General features: G+C 39.6%; 1 protein-coding gene across 4 annotated transcripts in view; it reads right to left on the bottom strand.

Moving 5' to 3' along the window:
* The window catches only part of PEG3 (paternally expressed 3), a 50,390-nt gene that overhangs the window by 37,695 nt on the left and 578 nt on the right, over window positions 1–12,117 (bottom strand). For all 4 annotated transcript variants that reach the window (XM_045046704.1, XM_045046703.1, XM_045046706.1 and 1 more), the window contains exon 2: window positions 6,251–6,381. The gene's annotated coding sequence lies outside the window, so the exon portion shown is untranslated. The remainder of the gene's footprint in view (window positions 1–6,250; window positions 6,382–12,117) is intronic.

Here is a 12,117-nt window from a genome sequence, read left to right as displayed (position 1 = left end):
TTTTTACATGGAGTATTTTGGACTTCATTTCCTCATAAGTTTGGGACTTATATTTGTCTTGAGTCATTTTGGTCATTTATATTTTACAAGAAAACTGTCGATTTCACTTAAATTTATTAGCATAGAATTGTTCACAGCATTCTCTTTGATTTTTAATCTCTTCTGCATTTGTAATATGTCACCTTTTCTAGTACCAATATCATTTATTCTTGTGTTCATCAGTTTTATTAAAGATTTGACAATTTTATGTTTTTTAAATGGCTTTTGGCTTTTTGACCATATTCTTTTCCATTTAGTTAATTTCTGTTCATTTTATTATTTCCTTCCTCCTACTTATTTGGGTTTCTCTTCCAAGCGTCTTGAGTTGCATATTTACCTAATTTATTTTTAATCTTTTGTGATTTTTAACAGATACACTTAAGGCCATAACTTTCTCTCCGAGTATCACTTGAACCGCTATCCGTGTATTTCTGTTGTTCGGTACTGAGTTATACTGTTTCCATTAGATTTCCTCTCCATGACATTAAAGACTGCATGCATTCAGGTTCCCAAGTTCTTCAAAAGTCTTTTGATTATAGATTTCTAATTTAACTGCATCACAGCCAAATGATATTGTCTATAGGTTATTATTTCATAGTTGTTAAAACTTCTTTTGCGATCTTAGGATGTAATCAATTCTTAATTGTTCAATGCGTTAGAAAAGAATGAGTATTCTGTAATTGTTAGCTACCAATTTTATTTGTGTTCATGAGATCTGGCTTATTAACTATGTGTTTACATTTTCAGAATTCTTACTAATTTTCTCTCTGCTTAACGTATCAGATCTAAATAGTTATAATAATATCACCTATTATGCCTTTGGTTTTATCCACTGCTCCTGATATTTCTTTTAGCTTTTGCTTTATGTTTCAAGGCCATAGTTTTCGGTAGAAACAAGTCCATGATTTCCTCTTTTAAGGTGAACATCTAAGAAATTAATCTGGCGGTTTACTTTTAACAGAAGAGTTAATCTTTCCCCATTTTAAATTTCTGATGTATTTGCTTGTTGAATGTGACTTTTCCTTTGCTTATTTTCTCCTTTCTTGCCTTCTACTGAGTAGATCAATTTTTCTTTACTCCTTTTTCCCCTCTGCTAATGTGGAAACTCTCAGTTATATTTCAGTTACTTTATTGTCTATCTTTAAAGTCCTAATTTATACACAAGTGTGTATATATACTTTTTTTGCAAGTATATATATATTTTTAACAAAGCATAAAATAATAAAGGATATTCTGGAATAACTTAGCAATTTATTGAATTTCCTATTCCCCCTTCCTAGTTATTATCTAGAATTTTAGCTATACTTTTTATTTTAAAAATTTTTTTTAGGTTTATTTTTTTATTTTGAGAGAGAGAGAGAGAGAGAGAGAGAGAGAGAGAGAGAGAGAGAGAAAGAGAGAGAGAGAGAACACGCAGGAGAAGGGCAGAGAGAGAGGGAGACAAAGAATCCCAAGCAGGCTCCGCACTGTTAGCACAGAGCCTGACATGGGGCTTGATCCCACAACCCTGGGATCATGATCTGAGCTGAAATCAAGGGCCAGACATTCAACCAACTGAGCCATCCAGGTGCCCCTTAGCTATACTTTAAAGAAAAAGAAAATTTGAGACTCAATAATTAATTATATTTGTCCCTATTTTGATAATTTATTCATTCTGATTTCTTAAATTTCACTCCTTCTCTCTAGATTCATCTGTTTTATCACTGAAAAAAATCCTTTAATAAGTCTTTTAGTTATGGTATAAGGTAGTCTATTTGTATTTCTAAAAATGGCTTTAAAAGACATTTCTAAATGACAGTTTATCTAGGTATGGAATTCTAAGGTGACCCTCATATTCTCCCCTTATCTTGAAGATTATTTTTTCTAATGTCTTCAGACACTTCTGAGGTCTGCTGTCAATTGAAATGTCCCACTGGAGCTTTTAGAATAGGTAGTATTGTGCATTCATTTTTATCCTGCTCAGGACTTGTGTGCCTGATGAAGGTTTTCTTTCCCTTCTGAAGAATTCACACCCAGTATGTCTTGGCCAAAATAGCTTTTTTTTCCCATTCCAATTATATTCTCTTATTCTCAGCCTACTGGAGTATATTGGCCCTTCTTCATCTATCTTCCATTTATCTTCTCTATTTCTTGTATTCTTTTCTGAGTTGCTGAGTAATTCCTCTACTTTAAAAATATATATATATATATATATATACACCATATATGATATATGTATGAGATATATATGTATATATATATTTACATATATACACATACACACATAACACACACATTTTATTAAGTCAACTCTATGCCCAATGTGGGACTTGAACTCATGACCCCGGGATCAAGAGTCGTATGCTCTACCAACTCAGTCAGCCAGGCACTTCTGTAATTCCTCTTTTTAACTGCATCCAATAGAGTGTTTCCCTTGTTGTGTTTTACAATGGCTATATTTTTTTCATGTCTAAGATTTTCAATTGGTACTTTTTTATACCCACCTTTTCTCAAATGGATGAACATTTTATGAATACTGTTCCTTATCTTTCAAGAATCTTAAAGTCACACTAAAACTATCTGATTTGAATTGCATTTTGTCAGTGAATTCATGTCCTACCTGTTGATTTTGTTGTCTTGCTTATTATAGGTTTTCCTAAGTTTAATGCAGTGCTTTGCAATTTTGGTTTCTAAGTGTTTCTCCTATGGTATATCTTTATCCCCTTTTCCCCTTCTCTCAGAACTTCACTTTCTTCCACGTCTAGCTTTTTTTTTCTTTCTTTCTTATTTTTTGGTTATCTCTACCTGCCCATGAGAAACTTACTCCTAAGGCAAGTCTTATATTGTCAACTGGGGCTTCTGTGCCATGTGATAAGAGAATATATTATCCACTGAGCAAGATTTAAGCTTACTTAGGCTGGGTCCTCTCTACATGGCTGTCTTTTTACCTACTGCCACTACTCACAATATCAGCTGGAGCCCTGAGTAACTATCACTAGTTTCTTCCAGCCTCATTTCATGTCAGGAGAATCCCAGCCCAGCCCATTTGACACAAGGATCCTGGGGCCTCAAGATGCATCGGGGACTTCTGGACCTTGTTACTCTTCAACAGTCCAATTGTGAACTTCCTCTATTTCAAGATCAAAAGTCCTGAAGGTTTATGTCTTTGAGCCCCACATATCCTTGCATTTTTCTGTTCAGTTTTTTGATCTACAGAGATGTCATAAACATCACTGCAAGTTTATATTAAGAAGAGATTGAAGTGTGCATGCGAAAGTTCACAGCACCATCTCAAAAACAGTATTTTCTAAATTATCTACAGCAGTAATCTCATTTCTTTCCCAAGTGTGCAGTGGCATTCTCCTGAGGCTGACAGACAGAATACTGAGGCAGAGGAGGATTTAGTTATTTTCATTTAAGCCAGATGTTGAAGAGATTTGCAAAAATATAAAACAATGCTGCTCTCCTCAGTCATCTTTTGTTTTGGGAATTCAGACATTTTCAGGAAAAAAATGTTACTTACATTAAAATGTAATGGATTTACTACTGTTATTTTCATTAAAAAAATTTTTTTTAATGTTTATTTATTTTTGAGAGAGAGAGAGAGAGACACAGAGTGCAAGAAAGGGAGGGGGAAAGAGAGAGGAGACACAGAATCCAAAGCAGGCTTCAGGCTCTGAGCTGTCAGCACAGAGCCCAACGCAGAGCTCAACCCCACGAACCATGAGATCATGACCTGAGCCGAAGTCGGACACTCAACCAACTGAGCCACCCAAGCGCCCCTTACTACTGTTAATTTCAATGAACTAATATATGTTTATAATTTTCATTTTAATTTCTAAAACTACATAGATAGAGTGATAGATACAATTCACATAAACAGAATTCTTTGCAGTCCTCAGTCATTTTCAAGAGTATAAATGGGTCTTAAGATCAAGAATTTTGAGAACATTTGGTCTACAATAAATCTGTAATAGATTGGGCTGTTGGGTGTTATGATCCCATGGTTTATCCCAGAGCTTAATACATGGAAGTCTCTCAGTAAATACTTATTCATTCATTCTTTCAACACATATTTGAGTGCCTACTACATATAAGGGCCAATGCTGAGGCCAGGTTCATGGTTCACTGTGAATGATACTGAAATGGCCCCTGCCCTAATTTATTTATTTGATAAATATTTCTTCAAGCTTCACTCTAGCTAGGAAGATACATACAGTAAGTTAGTTGACAAAATGAACCTTTAAAAATCGTGGTGAGTGCTTTGAAGAAAAAACCAGGATGTGGAAATGACGAGGGGTATGTTTGTGGTAGTTACAGAGTAGTCAGGGAAGGCGTCTCTGAAAGAAAAGCAAAGACCAAATGGTAAGAAAGAGCAAGCCCTGGAAAAAGCAAGGGGAATAATAATTTAGACAGACAATGTACAAAGCAATGCACAAAGACCATAAAGGAAAAAGAGGAGGACACCAGGAAAAAGATAAGAGGACATCAGAATGGGTGGAGGACAGCAAAACTGGGATTGAGGGGCACAAAACGAGGTTGTCCAGGTATGTAAGAGCCAGCTCTTTAGGACCGTAGGCCAAGATGATCTTGAATTGAATCCCAAATGTGACGGGGATTTGTTAAAGACTTATACACAAGGTCTGACTTAATCCACTGTAAGATGATTCATGTTACTGTGTGAAGCAGTGGAGATTCGGGGAACAGAGGAGTCAGCTGTCGAGGCAGAGGAGGACGGTGCTCTGAACTAACATGGTGGCGGTAGACACAGGCAGAGATGAACAAACAGAGGATGTATTTTGGAGACGGAACAGAGACATCTTGCTAATAGAATCTGTGTGTGTGGCAAGGGAAAAAAGTATCAGAAATGATTCCTGTGTTTCTCGTTTGGGCAACTGGGTAGATGGAAGTATTATTTAGTGAGTCTTTGAATCACATGTTTGGTGGGGGAAGAGCCTAAAATCAAGAGCTCTCTTTTGGATGTGTTACATTTGAAATGCTTATACTCAGATCAAGGATAAGGAGAGGCTGAGTAGGGATTCTGGAGAGGTCTCTGCTGCAGCTTTAACTCTGGAAGTCCTCTGCACAGAGCTGGGTTGTTGCAGAAATGGGTTAAAATCAACACTTTGCGAAATAAAGAAAGAAAATCAGTTTTTCAGTGTTTACAACTTTTATGTATATATTCACTGCTGAATAGGTAAATATTTTAGTATACAAATTTGTATAAAGTTCCTCAGTGATGCAGATCTAACCAATTTTCCTTAAGAGTAAACTTACTTTTATTTTTTAACTCTCTCAAGGAATTTTGGGACAACAGAAAACCAAACATTTATAATAAAGGCAACCAACTCTTTCACATAAACTGCTCCTAAATTCAAACATTAAAATAATAGCACCCCCACGCAGTTAAATTACATATAAGATGAGGGCTAGGCAAAGGACAACCCTGTCATAAATCAGAGGTTGTAAGAGGAAGCCACGTCAAGTCTGGCAGACAGTGTTAAGGTCCAGAACTATGAGAGTTCCCGTATGCCAAGAAGGCTCACCCGCCATCCAGTGTTCTCACATGTCCCCAGCCAAGAGGGCACTGGGCACCTTCTCTCATCAGAGGCAAAAGCATTCAGAAGTCAATTATCACATGCTAATCAAAATACTTATTTGGAAAACGCAGGGTTATTCACACACTTTTCTTGTGAATTGGTTTATCAGCCAGAAAGCTCTAATCCTGACCTGGGAAAATGGCAGATGCTCATCTATTCAACCGTTTGTGAAATAGGTGTGGAATTTCAACTACGTCCAGACGCTAGCGATACAGCAAAAAAAGAAATAGTCTCTGCCTGAGTGGGACATACATCCACAGATGAAACCCAACAATCAAATACCCACACAATGTGAGGGACAAGCAGTAAGTGTGCTAAAGACGCACACGTACGCTGCGAGTGTGACCCAGAGCTGGTGCTGAGGAAAGACGGCCGATGCCTAATTAAAAGTGTGTACAAAGGTTAGGAGGCAGAGAGGAATATGGGAGCCACAGAACGGGAATACAAAGTGGCATAAGCCAGATGCTGCAGAGAAAAGTCAGACCCTGCAGGGTCCCGAAGGCCATTTAAGGACCGGAGATCCCTGGCAATCATGATCTCCAGGACACAGCAGGAATTCCTCCTAGGGGTGACCACCACTCAAATCTCACCCAAGTCTCCTGGAAAATGGCACAAGTGCCACACATACTCACATGCTGACACCTCAGGACGTGACCAAGATGATATGGAGAGGTGATCCAGCATTCACAGTGCAGATAGGCCAGGAGAGGAAAATGCATTCTTACCTGGCTGGTTTTGCCAAAGGCCCATCACGAAATATTATCTGAAGAGAACAAGAAAAAGGCAATCATTCAGATAAAAGTAAAAAAAATGACTCATAAAGCAGAAAAAAGCTGGAGATAAGAGATACAGATTTTACAAATTCTATGTATTACATATAATACAAAATTCCCAAAGAATGAGAAATAGCTCATGGAATGATCTCCAAGATACACTGTTAAGTGAAAAGCCAAGGAGTTAAACACTTCATTGGTTAAATTAAAAGGGAAACAAATATATACCTATATTTGCTTTTTTTTTGAGAGAGACAGAGTGAGTGAGCAAGCGCATGCATGTGTGTGAGTGGGGAAGGGGCAGAGAAAGAGGAAGAGAAATCTTAAGCAGGCTCCACACTGTGAGCGGAGCTCAATCCCACGACCTGAGATCATGAGTTGAGCCGAAACTACGAGTCGGACCTTTAACCGACTGAGCCACCCAGGTGCCCCCTACGTTTGCTTCTGTATGCATGGAATAACTTTGGAAAGATTATTCACAAAACTAGTGACACTGGCTGTCAATAGGGAGGGAAGGGAACTGGTGGTTGGAGACTGCATATGGGAAGGAAATTTTCACTCCATACCCCTTTCTCCTTTTTGAATTTTGAGTCACATAAATATATTACCTATTAAAAGCTACAGCAAACACATTAATATTAAATAAGATTTGACTAACACATATGAAAATTTAATGAGAAGGAACATTTTCAAGGAAAGTAAAAGTGACCAAAACTGACTATCAAAGGGATAGGAAAAAAGAAGTTAGGAAAAATCTTTTCACAAAGAATTTCTATGTGTTAAGATCTCCCAATACATTTTAATAACCTAGCACTGGGATTTTAAACCGCACGATCTCTAGGAGATTAAAAACTAATACTTATTGAGCACCTCTCTTGTGCTACGGACTGCATTAAGCGTTACATGTTTTTTGTAGCTCATCCTTCAAACAGGCGAGACAGGTGTCCTCATCTGCTTTATGTACAAGGAAACTAAGGCTCACCGAGTCTCACTCAAACTTGCATGCCTTGTAAATGACTCCAGAGGTCAGACTCTTCAACCACTATGCTACGTGATTCTATGCTAACAAATTGGAAAACCTGAAAGAAATGCATCATTTTCTAGGGAAGCAGAAAATAACGTGTCTCGGTTGACTGGAAGTGTCCTACAAATGCCCGAGGACTAATTACTCTTAGTCTGCACAAATTGTTACAGGGCATTAAAAAAGGCAGATGGCTTGCCAATTCCTTTAACTAAGTTGGGAGAGTGGCTTTCAGGAACATTTTTCTTACAATGACAATGTGTTACCAGAGCAGCTATCTTGTGGTACTTGCTCTGTGTCGGCCACCAGGTTAAGCACTTTAAAAAATGATCTGGGAGCCACTTGGAAAACAGTCTGGCAGTTCCTTAAAAGGTTAAACAGTTACCAGAGGACCCGGCAATTCCATTTCTAGATGAAATGAAGCCATACGCCCACATAAAAACTTACACATGAATGTTCACAGCAGCATTATTGTAATAGCCAAAATGTGGAAACAACCCAAAAGTCCCTCAGTGGATGAATAGATAAATAAAATGTGGTCTACCCATACAACAGACTATTTGGCAGTAAAAGAGAATGAAGTGCTGATACATGCCACAACATGGGTCAACTTTGAAAACATTATGCTAAATAAAGGAGCCAGTCATAATAGCTTGCACATTGTATGCTTCCATTCATATCAACTGCCCAGAACAGGCGCATCCGTAGAGATAGAAAGATTAATGGTCGCCTAGGGCTGGGGAAGAGAGGAGTGGAGTGAGGGTTTCTTTTCAGGGTAATGAAAAATGTTCTAGGGGGCACGTGGGTGGCTTAGTCGGTTAAGCGTATGACTCTTGATTTTGGCTCAGATCATGATCGTATGGTTTATGAGTTCGAGCCCTGCGTTGGGCTTTGTGTGTGCCTGCTTGGGAATCTCAGTCTCCCTCTCTCTCCCGCCCCCCCCCCCCCCCCCGCTCACGCCTGCTTTCTCTCTCTAAAAAATAAAAATATGTTTTATAATGTTCTAAAATTGCTTGTGGTGATTGTTCCGCAATTCTGTGAATATATTAAACACCACTGAATTGTACACTATAAATGGGTGAATTGTACGTTTTGTGAATTATATCTAGATAAAGTTATTAGAAAAAATATGTATCTGGATGAATTCTCCCACTAATCTTAATGAAATCAGAACTAATATATTTTATAGATGAGAAATTTGCAGCTCATCAAAAGATGTCATCTCCTCTAAGTCACGATCTAATTGGCTGAGAAAGCCCGATTCAAACCTAGGTCTTTCGGTCTACACCCCTTACTACTTCCCAATACAATCCTCTTCAAATACAGTGAAGATCTCCAAGAAATGGCCCCCTTTATTGAGAACAAATAAACTGATGACTAACGGATTCACAAAGGCAATCTCCTCAGAACAAATAATTCCTACAGTACTAAGCATTCCAAACCTAGAGTAGGAGGGAAGGCTGCCCATTTAAGAACCTAGCAAATGTTTTTCATTCTCAAATGGGTCTTCCTTTAAGAGTGCCCTGGAGAATACTAAAAGTAATAGCTATCATTTATTCAACCCTTACAATGGGCAGGGCCTGGCACCAAGCCTTTCTGTGCATTATGATGTTAAATCCGCACAACTCCATGAGGCAGATACTATTATTATCCAAGTCTTATAGTTCAGAGGCAAGCCTTGAGAGTTGAGAGATTAGTTATCTCATCCCAGGTACATGCTAGTAGGCGACAGAGTCAGGAATCAACCCCAAATCTGTGAGATGCCTGAGCTCCCAGCCACCATGGAGTACATCGCCAGGCTATTAAATTTGAAAGCCATGATGAAATGTTATTCTTGAAAGGAAGGCAGATGATAAAAACTTGGCAAATATCAAGGAACTGCTTTCTTGAAATAGTTCTCTGAACCCTTGCCATTTTCAGGCAACTTTCTTCACACTTCCAAGGAGGAAATAAATTTCTCTGCTTTGAAAATTGTACCACTTCAGTGAAGTCAAAAATCTCACATTTCAACAACACAGCACAGGGGTTTTCAACCCAAATATATCTTATTGTGAGATAATAATAGCAAATATTAATCGAGAATGTGTGCCAGCAATTTTTCTAAGCACTTTATAAAGTGTTAGCTTATTCAATTTTTTAGACAACTGTCTAAAGTGGGTACAATTATAATCTCTATTTTAGGGATGAGGAAAGGGAGGGAGGGTGGTTGAGTGACCAGCCCAAAGTCATAATAAGTGGCCAGAATTTACACCCAAGTCACCTAGTGCCACCCTCTAACCCTTAATTGTACTCAACTAACTCTCAGAAAAGAGCATGAGATACCTAATACGTGATTCACTAGACTCCCGACACTGAGCAAGACCTTCCACATGTATTATGTCAACCTAACAGCCCAAGGAAGTAGGTATGTCAGTAACAACGCCTACCTGCAAGATGAGGAACATGAGGCTCAGAGGGTAACCTGCCCAAATACATACAGTGAATGCGTGTCAGAACCAAGTCTTTCCGACTCCAGATCACACCACGGTCACTATGCCATGAAATTGTGTGGTGAAGTCAGCAAACTACAGCCTGCAGGCCAAATCCGGCCCTCCGTCTGTTTTTGTAAAGTCCACAAACAGCACGGTTGAATTTGAAAGTGGTTAAATGGTTTTTAGAAAAATCTAACGAATAGTGTTTCTTGACACATGAAAATTACATGCAACCCAAATTTCAATGTCCATAAATAACATCCTCTTGGACACAGCCACACCCATATTTACATACTATCTACGGCTGCTTTCATATTATAGTGGCTGAGTAATTTCAACGGACACCACATACCCCACAAAGCGTGAAATATTTACTATTTGGCCCTTTACAAAGACGGTTTGCTGACCTCGTTCTTTAGTATTACATTTAAAACTCTTAGCAAGGGGCGCGTGGGTGGCTCAGGCGGTTGAGTGTCTGACTCTTGATTTCAGCTCAGGTCACGATCTCATGGTTTTGAGAGTTCAAGCCCCACGTTGGGCTCTGCATACTGACTGTGCGGAGCCTGCTTGGGATTCTCCCTCTCTCTCTCTGCCCCTCTCAAATAAATAAACTTTAAATAAAAACAAAACTTAGCAAAATGGAAGGGGAGAGTATAAACAGTGCCTCCCAAAGGAAAGAAAAAGCATGACCCCGAAGGGTGACCAGAGTAGGAACAGAAACTTCCTTCCAACTTTCAAGGAACAAGTAATTTCTCTGTTCCATAATGTGTTCCAGGGCCTAGAGAACAGTGGAGGGCTTCCCAGCTCCTTTTAATTAACTAGTTCACAGAGGTTTACAATCCCCAAGCTGTTTTAATTGGAAGGAATGCTGCAGAATGAAAATAACAACAGCTGATAGTTATGGAACTTTCTCTATGCTGCCAGGTGCTGTGTTAAGTCAAAGATGGCCATTTAATCCTCTTGACAACAAGGGAAGGTAGAGTGCTATCGTTGCTCACTTCTGTGCATGAAGTTAGAGCCTCAGGAGGTCAAGTGCATTGCTCAAGGCACCCAAGTTGGTCACAGCTCAGGCCTCTAATCTTGTTTCCACCTTCAGAGACTACACTCTTAACACCACACCATTTAATTTTAACCTAATAAATCTGCAAATATTAGGAAATGTACAATTTCCTGAAAAAATATAAAGCGCCTAAACTAAAAAAATAATATTGGGGGGGGGGTATAAACTTCCTACCAACTCCCAGGGAGCAAAGAATTATGAGCCACAAAATGGTCTGAGTCATAAAAAACAGGTTTCCCAATGAATTTTATGCCCTAGTGGGTTGCAATAGCATCCATTTCTTGACCTATCATTTTCTCTGTCCCCCAAAAAAATCCCTACAAGTTAATAATAGCTAACGTTTTTATCTGGACTTTGCGCCAAGGCACCAAGACTTTCTATGCAGTAACTCCAACCTAGGAACAATGATCTGCAAAGAGACACAGAAAGGCTGAGCGGTTGTGCACAGACTCACAACTTGCAAGTGAGAGGACTTGGATCCAAGGCCAAAGCAGGCAGTAAACAAAGTCAGCATCTTTTTTTAATTTTTTTTAAAAAATGTTTATTCATTTTTAAGAGGGAGGGGGAGAAAGAGAGAGAGAGAGAGAGAGAGAGAGAGAGAGAGAGAGAGAGAGAGAGAAAGAGAGACACAGGATATGAATGAAGCAAGCTCCAGGCTCTGAGCTGTCAGCACAGAGCCCAACGGGGCTCCAACCCAGTAACTGTGAGATCATGACCTGAGCCAAATTCGGAGGCTTAACCAACTGAGCCACCCAGGCACCCCCAAAGTCAGCATCTTTAATACACTTCCTATGATCCTATGGTAATGAATCTGAAGAAAATCCTATCGGTGGCATTCCCACCACGCCTGAACAAGTCGACAATTCCTTTAAACTCCCAACAGAGCAGTTCGGGACCCAAAAGATGTTCCTTGAAAAGAGGTGGGATCCCACGCCCGGTAAACGCTAGAACCCTAACAGCACTACATCAAAGACCACGCGTTGCACGACCCCGTTTGCACAGAAGGCCCGGAGGAGGGACACGTAAAGAGACAGCAAGGACTGCAGCGGCTGCGAGGGGCTGGGGGCCGCTGCCGAAGGAGGCGCACAGGGTGTGAGGGGGTCCTGCGAGGGGTGTCGGAGTTGGCCTAAAACGGGATCTGGGGGAGGGCTGCACAACTTTGGACACGTGCTCT

Source organism: Felis catus, chromosome E2 (assembly GCF_018350175.1).
Source record: "Felis catus isolate Fca126 chromosome E2, F.catus_Fca126_mat1.0, whole genome shotgun sequence".
NCBI lineage: Eukaryota > Metazoa > Chordata > Mammalia > Carnivora > Felidae > Felis > Felis catus.
The sequence above is the reverse complement of the archived record's forward strand: the minus strand, read 5'-3'. Positions and strand labels throughout refer to the sequence as shown.